This window comes from Rattus norvegicus, chromosome 10 (assembly GCF_021556685.1).
Source record: "Rattus norvegicus strain SHRSP/BbbUtx chromosome 10, alternate assembly SHRSP_T2T, whole genome shotgun sequence".
In the NCBI taxonomy this organism is placed as follows: domain Eukaryota; kingdom Metazoa; phylum Chordata; class Mammalia; order Rodentia; family Muridae; genus Rattus; species Rattus norvegicus.
The window spans coordinates 49,953,725-49,965,230 of NC_141543.1; positions in this window are offsets into that span (position 1 = coordinate 49,953,725).

Below are 11,506 nucleotides of genomic sequence, written 5' to 3' on the forward strand. Positions count from 1 at the left end.
GAGACCTCTAGAACCCTCCCCAGAGTTGTGAGCCTGCCAGGATTCTATGCAATAATCACCTTCTTGACCCTAAACGCATCCCTTTCCATCACTCAGGGCTCCATTTTTAAATGCTGCTTCTGTAAATTTCTCTGGGGGCACCTGCCTGTTCTCTCCCACCCTCAGCACACAGCAAGTGTTTGTGAAAAACATAAGGTGGTGCTGCCTATACACACCCTGGAGAAATGGCAGGACGTTTCCAGAGGCCTGAGATTTCAGCCATGTCAGAAGCCTGTCTTAGCCACTTCATGGATAAGGAGACAAAGAAATGGGGTGTCTAGAAAAACCACAGGTTCATCAAGAACCAAACTCCCTTTCTGTACCTAAAAAGGCAAAACTGAAGAAGTAGAGACAGGGTGGTAGTCCTCTTTATCCTAATGTCACCCCTATACATTGTAGTCCTACTCAAAAAGTCACCTGTAGGGGCTGGGGATTTAGCTCAGTGGTAGAGCGCTTACCTAGGAAGCGCAAGGCCCTGGGTTCGGTCCCCAGCTCCGAAAAAAAAGAACCAAAAAAAAAAAAAAAAGTCACCTGTACCACATAAATAATTATTTGTGTCAGCTAAAATTTAAACAGCCATTGTAGATATTCACTATCTGCATGTGTCATGGATGATACATTTGAAGTAGACCCTACTACTAAACCTAGACAGCTTCTTCCCACCTCCCCAGGTCAGTTAAAGCCGCAGTGAAATTTTCATATTGCACATGAACTTTAAGTGTTAAATTGTATATTCACTTAAATATATATATGTATATTTTTAATATTTACTTATTTTATCTATGTACATGAATGTGTATGTATACCACATGGGTGCCTGGTGCCCCAAAGAATCCAGAAGATCCACTGGAACAGGAGCTACAGAGGTTTATGAGTTACTATGTAGGTTCTGGGAAGCAAACCTAAGGCCTCTCTCTACAAGAGCAGCAAGTGGACTTAACCGCAGAACCATCACTCCATCCCCAAGTGTGTATTAAAAGGGAAGTTGGACAACTGAACTGAAGAAACTGTTCATCCTGCTCTCACAGAGAACCCAAGTTCTGTTCCTAGCTCCCAACTGCCCATAACCCCAGTTCCAGGGCATCTGAAGCTCCACAAGCACCTGCACACACACACACACACACACACACACACACACACACACTTAAAAAGAATCTTAAATTTTTAGAACTATTTTTTTTAAAAAATAAAATCTTTAAAAAAATATCAAAAGAAATAGAAAGCCAAAGAAACTTTATTCTGTGGAGGGGGGAAGTTTAGCAAATTGAAAAAATATGGAGACAAGATGGGGTTTATGTAAGATAAAGTTTTGAAAATGATAAAACAGATTGCTGTATGCCTACTCCCAAGTTAAGAAACACACTTCCTTCTTTCATCTGTGCTTCTGCTTTGAGCCCTGTCGCAGTGGGTTGGTGGGGGCCTTGCAGACATATGCCCTGAGTGGGCATGTCTAGGGACAGACCCTACCAGGAAATATCAGTTGCTCAGGTAAACTGAGGCTAACTGTTCCACAAGGTTGCTTAGAGACCAAGTGTTTCTTTTCCTATCTGCGGTTCCTAGATGAGCCAGCTCTGACCAGGAGGGGGCGAGGTGAGCTGACTGAAAGAAGGTGTTCGTGTGGCAGTCCAGACTCCTTCAGCTACCTGTACGAGAAGCTGGAACTGCCTATGGCCTGGAACCTCCCCTTCAGGTGATCATATGCCAGGGAAAAGTCCAGGCCCTTCTCTTTAGACTACCCTACTCCTAAGGATCTAATCAGAGGCATGGGTCCCCAGAGACCTGTCCTCGTGGTTCTGCCAGTTGCTAAAGAGACAGATATAGACACGTAGAGTAAGACCAGAGACAGGAGGCAAGACCCAGTGAGAGGTGGAAGAAACTACATGCCCTGAAGGCCCCATCCTGCCCCCCAGGCAGTTTTTGCAGTCTCTGCATGTAAAGTGGATGGCATTTATGCCAGGCTACTGATGCTTAAAGATGTACAAGTCTGTGTGTGCATCACATATATACATACATATGCACACATGTACATGCATGTATCTCACACAAACATGCACACTCGAGTGTGGACACACACACACACACACACACACACACACACACACACCTGAGGTGGTGCTTACTCAGGTTTGACCTCCACACCTTTTTCCCTGACCCCTTAGGGTTTGGGTACTCTGGTGCTTTTACAGACTACAGTGTTCTCTGGGATGACTATGCCAACAGGGAGCTCAGCAATACACCAGACCACTTAGCCTGTCGTGAAAGTTTTGTACACTGAGCAGATTGGAATACAGTTCTGTGGGATTTCTAGATCTACTCTGCCTGCTCTCAAGCTCTTGGGAGCCTTTTCCAGCAGGAGTTTCTGAGCAGGCTAACTGGCTGAAAATATAACTTCACAGTGCCCTTAGGGACAGTCTGTGCAGCACTGAGTCTTCTCTGAACTCCGCTTGGCATTTTTGCCTTACGTTCAACATACTCATGCAACCATAAACCAAAACTCTGGACCTTTTAGTACCTGGTTACAGGTGGGACTTTACAGCTTTAATGACGTCCCCAGAGGGAGAGCTACAGGGAGAGCCTTGCCCTTCCCTAATTCCTATCCCACTCCCTTCTCCAGGCCTTGAAGGCTGAGGGGGAAAAAAAAAATCTCTTTTTTAGAACACAATTCCTAAAATCCCAGGAATCTGGTAGAGCAGTGTCATCCTCTTGCTGATGAGCCCTCTGCTGGCCAGCAGCCTCTGGGTAGCTACCGGGCGGGGCTGGTCGCTGCAAGACCAGTCTGGATCAGAGGGTGGGGACCCTCATCAGCCTTATCTCAGCCCTCAAAGAAGAAGGGCTGGAGGTTGAGTGGATCACGGGTAGCCACTGCTTTAGTCAATTGTCCCCATGTAACTGAGTGTCCATAAAACCCCCAGAGATGGATGGGTTCAGAGAGTTCCAGGAACTGAACATGTGGAGGGTCCTAGGGGGAGGAGGTGGCCAGGGAAGGCATGGACACCTTCTACATACCTGACCTCTTACATCCATCTCTTCATCTGTATCCTTGACAATTATTCTCACGATTAACCAGTCAACACAAGTTCTGTGAGCCACAGAAGAGAATCGGTACAACCCAAGGAAGTGTCTAGGAACTCCGGTTTATTCGTTCATTTGTTTGATTGGTTGATGGGTTTGTTTGTTTGTTTGTTTGTTTGTTTTCAGACAGGTTTTTTTTCCCTGTAGCCCTGGCCTTCCTGGAACTCACTCTGTAGGACTGGCCTCCAAGTGAGGGAGCTGCCTGCCTCTGCCTCCTGAGTGCATCCTCACTGCCTGTCAGAACTGGGGTTAATATTGGATAACAGAAAGAGATAATACACCCTGGGGCCTACTTCAGCACACCAAAGTAGGGACATCTGAGAGACTGATTTCCCCCCTCCCGAAATTCTGGGATCTGATGCTCTAGACAGACAGTGTCAGGGCTGAACTAAGTCAGAAGACGCCCTGCTGGTGTCTGCTGCTGAGGAGCAAGCTGCTTTCTGGTGTGCAACAGTCCCCACACCCTTTGGGATCCCAGAAGTCTCTTGTGCTGGCTGTGACATGAGACTACAGGAGAAACTGAGTTTTTTGTTTGTTTGTTGTTTTGTTTTGTTTTGTTTTTATATTCAAAGATCCATCTCCTACTGCCTGTTCCAGGACAGTTGTGAAGGACCAGCTTTCTGCTCACTCTTGCCACAAGGGGTAGCCCTATCCTGACAAGGCTTGGCAGGGGATGTATGGCCATCAGGGGATGAGCTCACCCTGGGGCCACCCAGCAGTCCAGAGAGTCACAGGCCAGGTCCAGAAATGAAAGCACTGACTGCAGGACCTTTCTGAGCTCTAGTCCCTTTAAGCATCTTGCTCCTCTTTCTGTTTAATCCAGCCTCAGTTTCCCTGTCTCATGTATAGCCCCTCACTCAGGCCAAGGTTTCTGCTACTGGGATGGTGTATATAGATGTCACCTTAGTTCAGCTCTGTCCAAGAATAGTGGCTGCCCTGGTAGGCCATCTCTGCAGTCAAGGACTGTTTTCTTTCTGCTCTTGGCTTCATGCCACATGTGAGTAGTTAGGTGCAGAAGTGGTAAGGTGAGGGCCCTCACAGTACACCTTGGCTTTCTCACCCTCTGGTGGGTAGCTCCTGTTTCCTCCCCTTCTACATGCAAGGGGAGGAAGATCAATGTTTTTTTTTAATTTGATACACTATAATTATATATATATATATTGACCAGGCACACTGTACTACCCACATGCATGCTGTCCTGTGGTGCATGTGGTGTTTCCAGTTCCTCAATCAGTCACTGCTTTGGTATTAGAGCCTTTGGGCTCTCTTTACATCTTTATGGAGAACAGTGAACTAACTGCTGTGATCTTCCTGCCATTCTGTGGAGTAGTAGAGCTTACTCCTGCTACCTGCCTGTACCTTGACTTCCATCACCCAGGCCCCTTCTGTCCCTTCCTTCCTGAGCATTGAGTGTCCAGTATTCTGCTGTCTTCTGACAGGTCAGCCTTTCTCTTCCATGAGTGTGAACACACAAAACTTGTCTCTCTGTAGCTGACTTCTTTCCCTTAAAATAGTGTCTATTGGTTCTGTCCATACTGTGGCAAGTGAAAGGACGCCATCTTAGTTTTAATGGAGACCTAAAACTTGTGATCTCTGTCTCAGATCTGAGTTGCCATAGTGATCAGAGGAACAAGATAGGAGTTCAGATCCCCAGAACCCCATGTAAATGCCAGATAGACGCGTCAGCCTGCCTTAAGCGCAGCCTCAGGGCACAGAGGTGGGGAGAGTCCCTATCTTAATAAGATAAAGGGGGCTGCAGAGATGGCTCAGTGGTTAAGAGTACTGCTCTTGCAGAAGGACCCAGGTTTGATTTCCAGCACTGACAAGGCAACTCACAACTGTTTATAACTCCAGTTCCAGAGGATTCAACACCCTCTTCTGACCTCCAAGAGCACTAGGCACACATGTGGTGCACATACGTACATGCAGGCAAGGCACTCACATAAAAATAATAAATTTATTTTTTAAAGAATAATTTGGGGGCTGGAGAGATGGCTCAGTGGTTAAGACCACTGACTGCTCTTCCAGAGGTCCTGAGTTCAAATCCCAGCAACCACATGGTGGCTCACAACTATCTGTAATGGGATCCAATGCCCTCTTCCGGTGTATCGGAAGACAGCTACAGTGTACTCACATATAATAATTAAATAAATCTTTTAAAAAAAGAGAATAAGGGGGGTTGGGGATTTAGCTCAGTGGTAGAGCGCTTGCCTAGCAAGCGCAAGGCCCTGAGTTCGGTCCCCAACTCCGAAAAAAAAAAAAGAGAGAGAGAATAAGATGAAAGATCAGTCAAGGAAGATTTTCTATGTCTACCTTGGGCTCTGCATGCACACATGTGCACACATGCATTTACACATATGCAGGCACTCATAACACACATTCATGCCACAAATACATACCCATGGGAAAAAGGTGGTAGGACAAGAAATTGCAGACCTTTTTGGCTCACATCAGATCTGTTATAGGAACCTCAAAATCGTTTATGTTGTCTGCTTAAATTGAAGTTGGGGGAACACTCAAGTTTTTTGTTTGTTTTGTTTTGTTTTGTTTTCATTTGAGGTGCTAAGGACAAAAGAAATCCCAACCCTTAAGAAACTTACAGCTTGGGCTGGAGAGATGGCTCAGCCGTTAAAGGCTAGGCTCACAACCAAATATATAAGAAACTTACAGCTTTACAATACCAACCAACCAGAGATCCCAGGGACTAAACCACCATCCAAAGTGTATACACATGGACAGAACCATGGCTCCAGCTGCATATGTAGCAGAGGATGGCCTTGGGAGGAGAAGCCCTTGGTCCTGCCAAGGCTGGACCCCCCCATTGTAGGGGAATGTCAGGGTGGGGAGGCAGGAAGGGGTGGGTGGTTGGGTGGGGGAAAGGGGATAACATTTGAAATGTAAATAAAAAATATCCAAAACAAAAGGAAACTTACAGCTTCGATGTCTCCATCTGAATAATAAAATACATATCACCCCACAAGCAACACCCTGCTGGTTGTTGGACAATGGCCTCCTTCTTTGGTCATGATGTATATGTATCTCAGGCCGGTATAATACCTCTTCAGCTGGCCGGGGGAGGTTCCTGCTGTGTGCAGATGAGTTTCAACCCTGCTGTGCATGTGGACAGTGACTAACAATGGGCCGCCTGCCCTTTGTGTGTGTGTCTGATCTGCGTGTAGTGTGTATGATAAGAGTCTGGAGCTGGCTGCACCCAGGTAACCTGGAAGATACCAAAACTTTGGGTCCCACATCAGGAGCTTCCTGTTCATCAGGCCCAAGCACCTTCATGTCTAGCTATTCTGGGGTGATCCGGATATCGCCCACTCCAGAGAACATTCTCGGACAACCTGTGGCTTGTGGCTATCTTCCAGATCTGAGACCTAGCATTCCAGGACCCCAGTGTCTGGCCAGAAAGGACCCAGACACTTGGGGGAATGAAACTACGGACCTCAGAAGTCTATACCTGGGCTGTAGAGGCTCAAGGTAGACTCCATCTGAGCCCGGGGTCACTGGTACCCAGCTCAGATTTGGGGGAATTTCTCCATCTGCAGGAGGTAGCATGGGCTCCACACTGGATAACCAGTTCTGTCCATAGAGAGTAGCCAACACCTGTAGCTCAGCCACTGCCCTATGCCCCAGGCCTCAAAGGGTGCATCCTCTGAAGAGCCATATGCTAAGAGCCTCACTCACTGTGGAACAGAAACCATTCCTTCTAATTCCTGTCCAGTTGGGGGCATTCAATATTCCTAGAATTCTAGAGCCACCTGTCCTCAGAAGGAGAAAACTGAGGCCAGAGGACCAGGGAAACTGTCCAGGTAACTACAGGGGAGGATCCACAACCTGAGTCCCTATGGGGGGGAGGGGTTCTTTTATAAAGGGAGGAACAGTGTGCTTATTTCCTCGTAAGAAGGTGTATGTGTGCACACATAACATAAATTACTGTATATTAAGTGTGTGATCCAGTGAACTTTGGGATATGTATATACTAATGTAACCCACAGTCAAGAAAGATTTAAAACATCTCTTAAACTCTGCTCAGCATCTGAAGACCCTGTCCTCCAAGCCTCGGTTTGGTACTGTTGATCACAAGGGTATCTTTCTTGTCCCCAAATTACTTGTCAGAGGCAGCTGACTCTGCTTCTTTCCCACAATCCCACACTGTCCTTTTACCTGCAGCGATCTAATTTGTTTGTTTAAGATGGTCTCATGTGCAGGGCTGTGGCGGCACTTAATCTAGCACCCGAGCAGAGGAAGAGGTGAATCTTTTTTTTTTTTTTTCCGGAGCTAGGGACCGAACCCAGGGCCTTGCGTTTGCTAGGCAAGTGCTCTACCACTGAGCTAAATCCCCAACCCCCTTTAGGAATTTTTTTTTTTTTGAGCTGGGGACCGAACCCAGGGCCTTGCGCTTGCTAAGCAAGCACTCTACCACTGAGGTAAATCCCCAACGGAAGAGGTGAGTCTTATGGTTTGAGGCCAGCCTGGTCCATAATGGCCAAGGCAACTCAGAGAAACCCTACACAGAGAAACTCTGTCTCAAAAAAACAGAACAGCAAAACAAACAAAGATTATCTCATGCAACTTAGGCTAGTTCAGAATTTACTATGTAGCCAAGGATGACTTTTTTAAAAAAATGTATTTATTTATGTATGTGAGTACACTGTAGCTGTCTTCAGACACACCAGACCTCATTACAGATGATTGAGCCACCATGTGGTTGCTGGGAATTGAACTCAGGACCTCTGGAAGAGCTGTCAGTGCTCTAACCGCTGAGCAGTCTATCCAGCTCCAAGGATGACCTTTGAACTCCTGGCCTTCCATCTCTACCTCCTAAGTGTGGAGATTACAGGTGTGTGCCACAACCTCCAGCTCTGTATATTTGATTTTCCTTCTGGGTGGACCAGGTCTAGCCAACCTAGACAGGAGCTTAGGGTGAGAAAGGACCCCTAGTCTATTTCTAGGTCAGATGTCCTTCAGGAGTCAGAAGAACACTGCCTCAGATTCGATAAAGACAGCAACTTAATATAGGGCCGGGAATTCCTCAGAGCCACCTGCAGGGTATCCAGGAGACACAAAACAAGTAACACAGGCCTCTCTCTTCCTCACCTGATAAAAGTAGTTCATGCTGTCATAGGTTCCCATCTTCATGGTGTCTCTGAACTCAAATTAACTTCCCAATGTACTGCCTTCAAAAGCCGTCAGTATACAATTGCACGGGGTAGGTTTCCAGTACATGAATTCTGGGGATACATCCAAACCACAGCTCTTCTTGTCTGATTCCCACTGCTTACTGACAGGTGCCTGCAAACCTCAGGACTTAAAATGACAATCATGCTTGTTCCCCCAATATCCTGTCTTTGGAATCAAGGTCTTGGGGTGTCTCAGTAGCATACTTCTTCTTTTCCATGTGTCCCCTACTCACAGTAGCCACAGAGTAGCAGATCACTCAGAGATAGTCATACAGCTAGTACATCTGGGCACTACCCATTAGCTGGGATCTCCACTCTGAATATGAGCTGTTAGTTGGTGACTAGTGCAGGGCCCAAAGCAGATGTCTTCTGGGGAAATCCTACCCGGAACCCCAACAGAACCAAAGGAGCACCCCCTGACATGGCACTTCTTGGTAACTAGTACTTGGGCACTCAAGTTTGGCAGGGCTGGGTTGGGGGAGCCTGAGTCAGGCAGATGAGAAGGACTCACAGTGGCCCTGGAGAAGCCCCCCTACATTCCTCATCCCTCATTCATCACTCCCCAAAGTCCCGTGTCTGGAGGAAGCCAGGCGTGGAGAATGTTGGCCCTCAGCTGCTGTTATTCAACGCCGTTGGAAGAAATACAGGAGGCCGTCAGGCAGGACACGCATACCTGCCTGGTAGCCCCCAGCCTGAGTGCTCTCAGAGGCATGATTAGGACCAATTGCATCAGGACATACTGATGCCCAGGACCTGTGCTTGGGTCAAGGTGCTGGAAGACATCCTGTCTTCCTAGCCAGTGAGATTTCTAGAGGGCTAGGATGCCTAGCAAATGTTTCTCCTCTCAAGAAACCCCTGTTCTTCTTGAGTGAAGTGCTGAGGCCCTTAATCCCTCTACTTGAGTTCTCTCTCTCTCTCTCTCTCTCTCTCTCTGTGTGTGTGTGTGTGTGTGTGTGTGTGTGTGTGTGTGTGTGTGTGTGTGTGTATGGGACCTGGAATTTGCAGCAGGAGGGAGGCTGAGACTCTTTCACCTCAGTATCCAATTTTGTTGTTGATGTTGTTTTGAAGCAGGACCTCATGTAACTCAGGCAGGCCCAGAATCCCTGTGTAACTGAGGCTAACCTTGAACTTCTAATGCTGCTGCCTCCACTTCCAAGTGCTGGGATCACAGGCATGCACACTCCCTGTTGCCCTGTTGGTGTATCGTGCACCCAGGCGGAAGAGATAGCACCTTATTTTTTTAAGAATTATTTATTTATTGTATGTATATGAGTACACTGTAGCTGTCTTCAGACACACCGGAAGAAGGCATCGGATCCCACTACAGATGGTTGTGAGCCACCCTGTGGTTGCTGGGAATTGGACCCAGGACCTCTGGAAGAGCAGTCAGTGCTCTTAACCACTGAGCCATCTCTCCAGCCCCCATAATTTTTATTACATTGATTGATTGGGGGTGGTGCATGCATGTGTGAAGCATGTGCAAGCATTCGTGTGCAGAAGTCAGCTGTCTTTTTTACTCTGTGGGTCCCAGTCTTGGTGGTGTCTCACCAGTTCTCGCCCATGGTTTTTCCTTACATTTCCTGGAGACTAATTATGTCAAGAGTCCTCAGCAGGCTTCTGGCCATTTTGAGAAAAGTCTGGCTTCCCCTCTTACTTTTGCTCGCAGGTTTTGGCCTTGTTGGCATCTCAGCAACTCAGCCCGGCCCAGATTCTGCTCTGGCTTTTTCCAGGCCCTTAGCTCTCCAGGTGAGCTCCCTCCCCTTCCTGCTGCTGCCTGCTCCTTCACGGGGTTCAACAGCTCTCCTCTGTCCTCCACCTCCCCCGCCAGCTTGCTTAATTCCATGGCCCATGCGCATTTGATGTAATTGTTTGTTTTATTCTTTTTGCTGCTTCTGAAGTAGACATACCGCAGATGCTTATTATACCAGGGACCCACCTGCTTATTGAGTGGGTAGCAGATGGCTATTCCAGGTCAGGTGACAAATGAGAAGAGGTCAGAGAGGACAAGGTAGCTTGGAGAGGGGCTGCCTGGCAGTGGACACACAGGCTAGACAAGGCAGCCCTTGGTCCTGCTGGGATCTGGTGGGATCTCCGTCAGACTTGACTGCAGAGTTCTCTGTCATCTACCCATCACGTGACTGCCTTTGAGCTGAGCGGGACTTGTTGAGGAGGCGGTCAGGCGGGGGCGCTCCTGCCCAGGCCACTGCACTTTAATTAAAACCAGCTCCTCTCTTTGACCCCACTCTGCCATTGCATTCTGCACTTAATTGGGGCCCTTCGGAGCAGCCAGCAGAGGTTAATTAAAAAGCCCAGCTGAGGCATCTGCAGCCAGCACTCCCGCCAACACGAGCCCCACCCCTAACACCTGTGCCCCAGGCTGGGTCCATGGTAAACTCTGGACTGTGCCAGGGGCTGACCCTTCCGCGTCTCCTCAGGTGGTCTCCAGAACCCGGAGCTGTCCAGTAGCCTCGACAGCAACATCCTGCTGACATGTCCTAAGATACTCTACTGTTCCAGTTGCCTCAGTATCCCCGCTCTGGCTTACAGGTCTGGTTCTGGGGAAACCAGACAGGTCCTGACTCCCCCTGTTCAGGACCAGATGCTAGATGTGGCCCTTAGACCACCACTACTCTGCCCTCAGCTGAGTCTCCACACCTGTCTTCTCTATTAGGAGAGGGGTTTCCAGCATTTACTTATGTTGGCCACTGTGCTCCAGCCCACACCAGTTAGGACTGTCAGAGAGGCAGTAGTCAGAGACTCCCAGAACTTACTGTGGAGGAAAGGACGGGCAGCCACGGGTATGAGGGAGGGAAGCACGGGAGGGAAGGGAAGGAGGAGCCTGTGCTACCTGCACAGAGCTGTAGTTCAAAGACCCAAGGGGCCCATGATCCCTGAGTGTGGTTGCAGTGAGGGCAAGAAGATAAGAGATGAATGGGGCAGAGGGGAAGGCACAGGCCAGCATTGACTTCAGCTGAGAGTTGGCAAAGGACACTGCTAGAATCTTCAGGATGCTTGCCCACCTACAGCCAATATGTTGGTCTGGGCAGTCTGTGGGCTGCCAGCCAGGCCTGGACCCCTGGCAGAGCTGGGCTGTGGGTTAGGAGTAGGGTTAGCCAGAGCAGAAGGGTAGGCCCTCGAAAGGAGGCCTCATGATGTCAGGGCTCTGTCCTTAAGAAAATGATTCTTTTCTTTTTGAAAGATTTATTTAT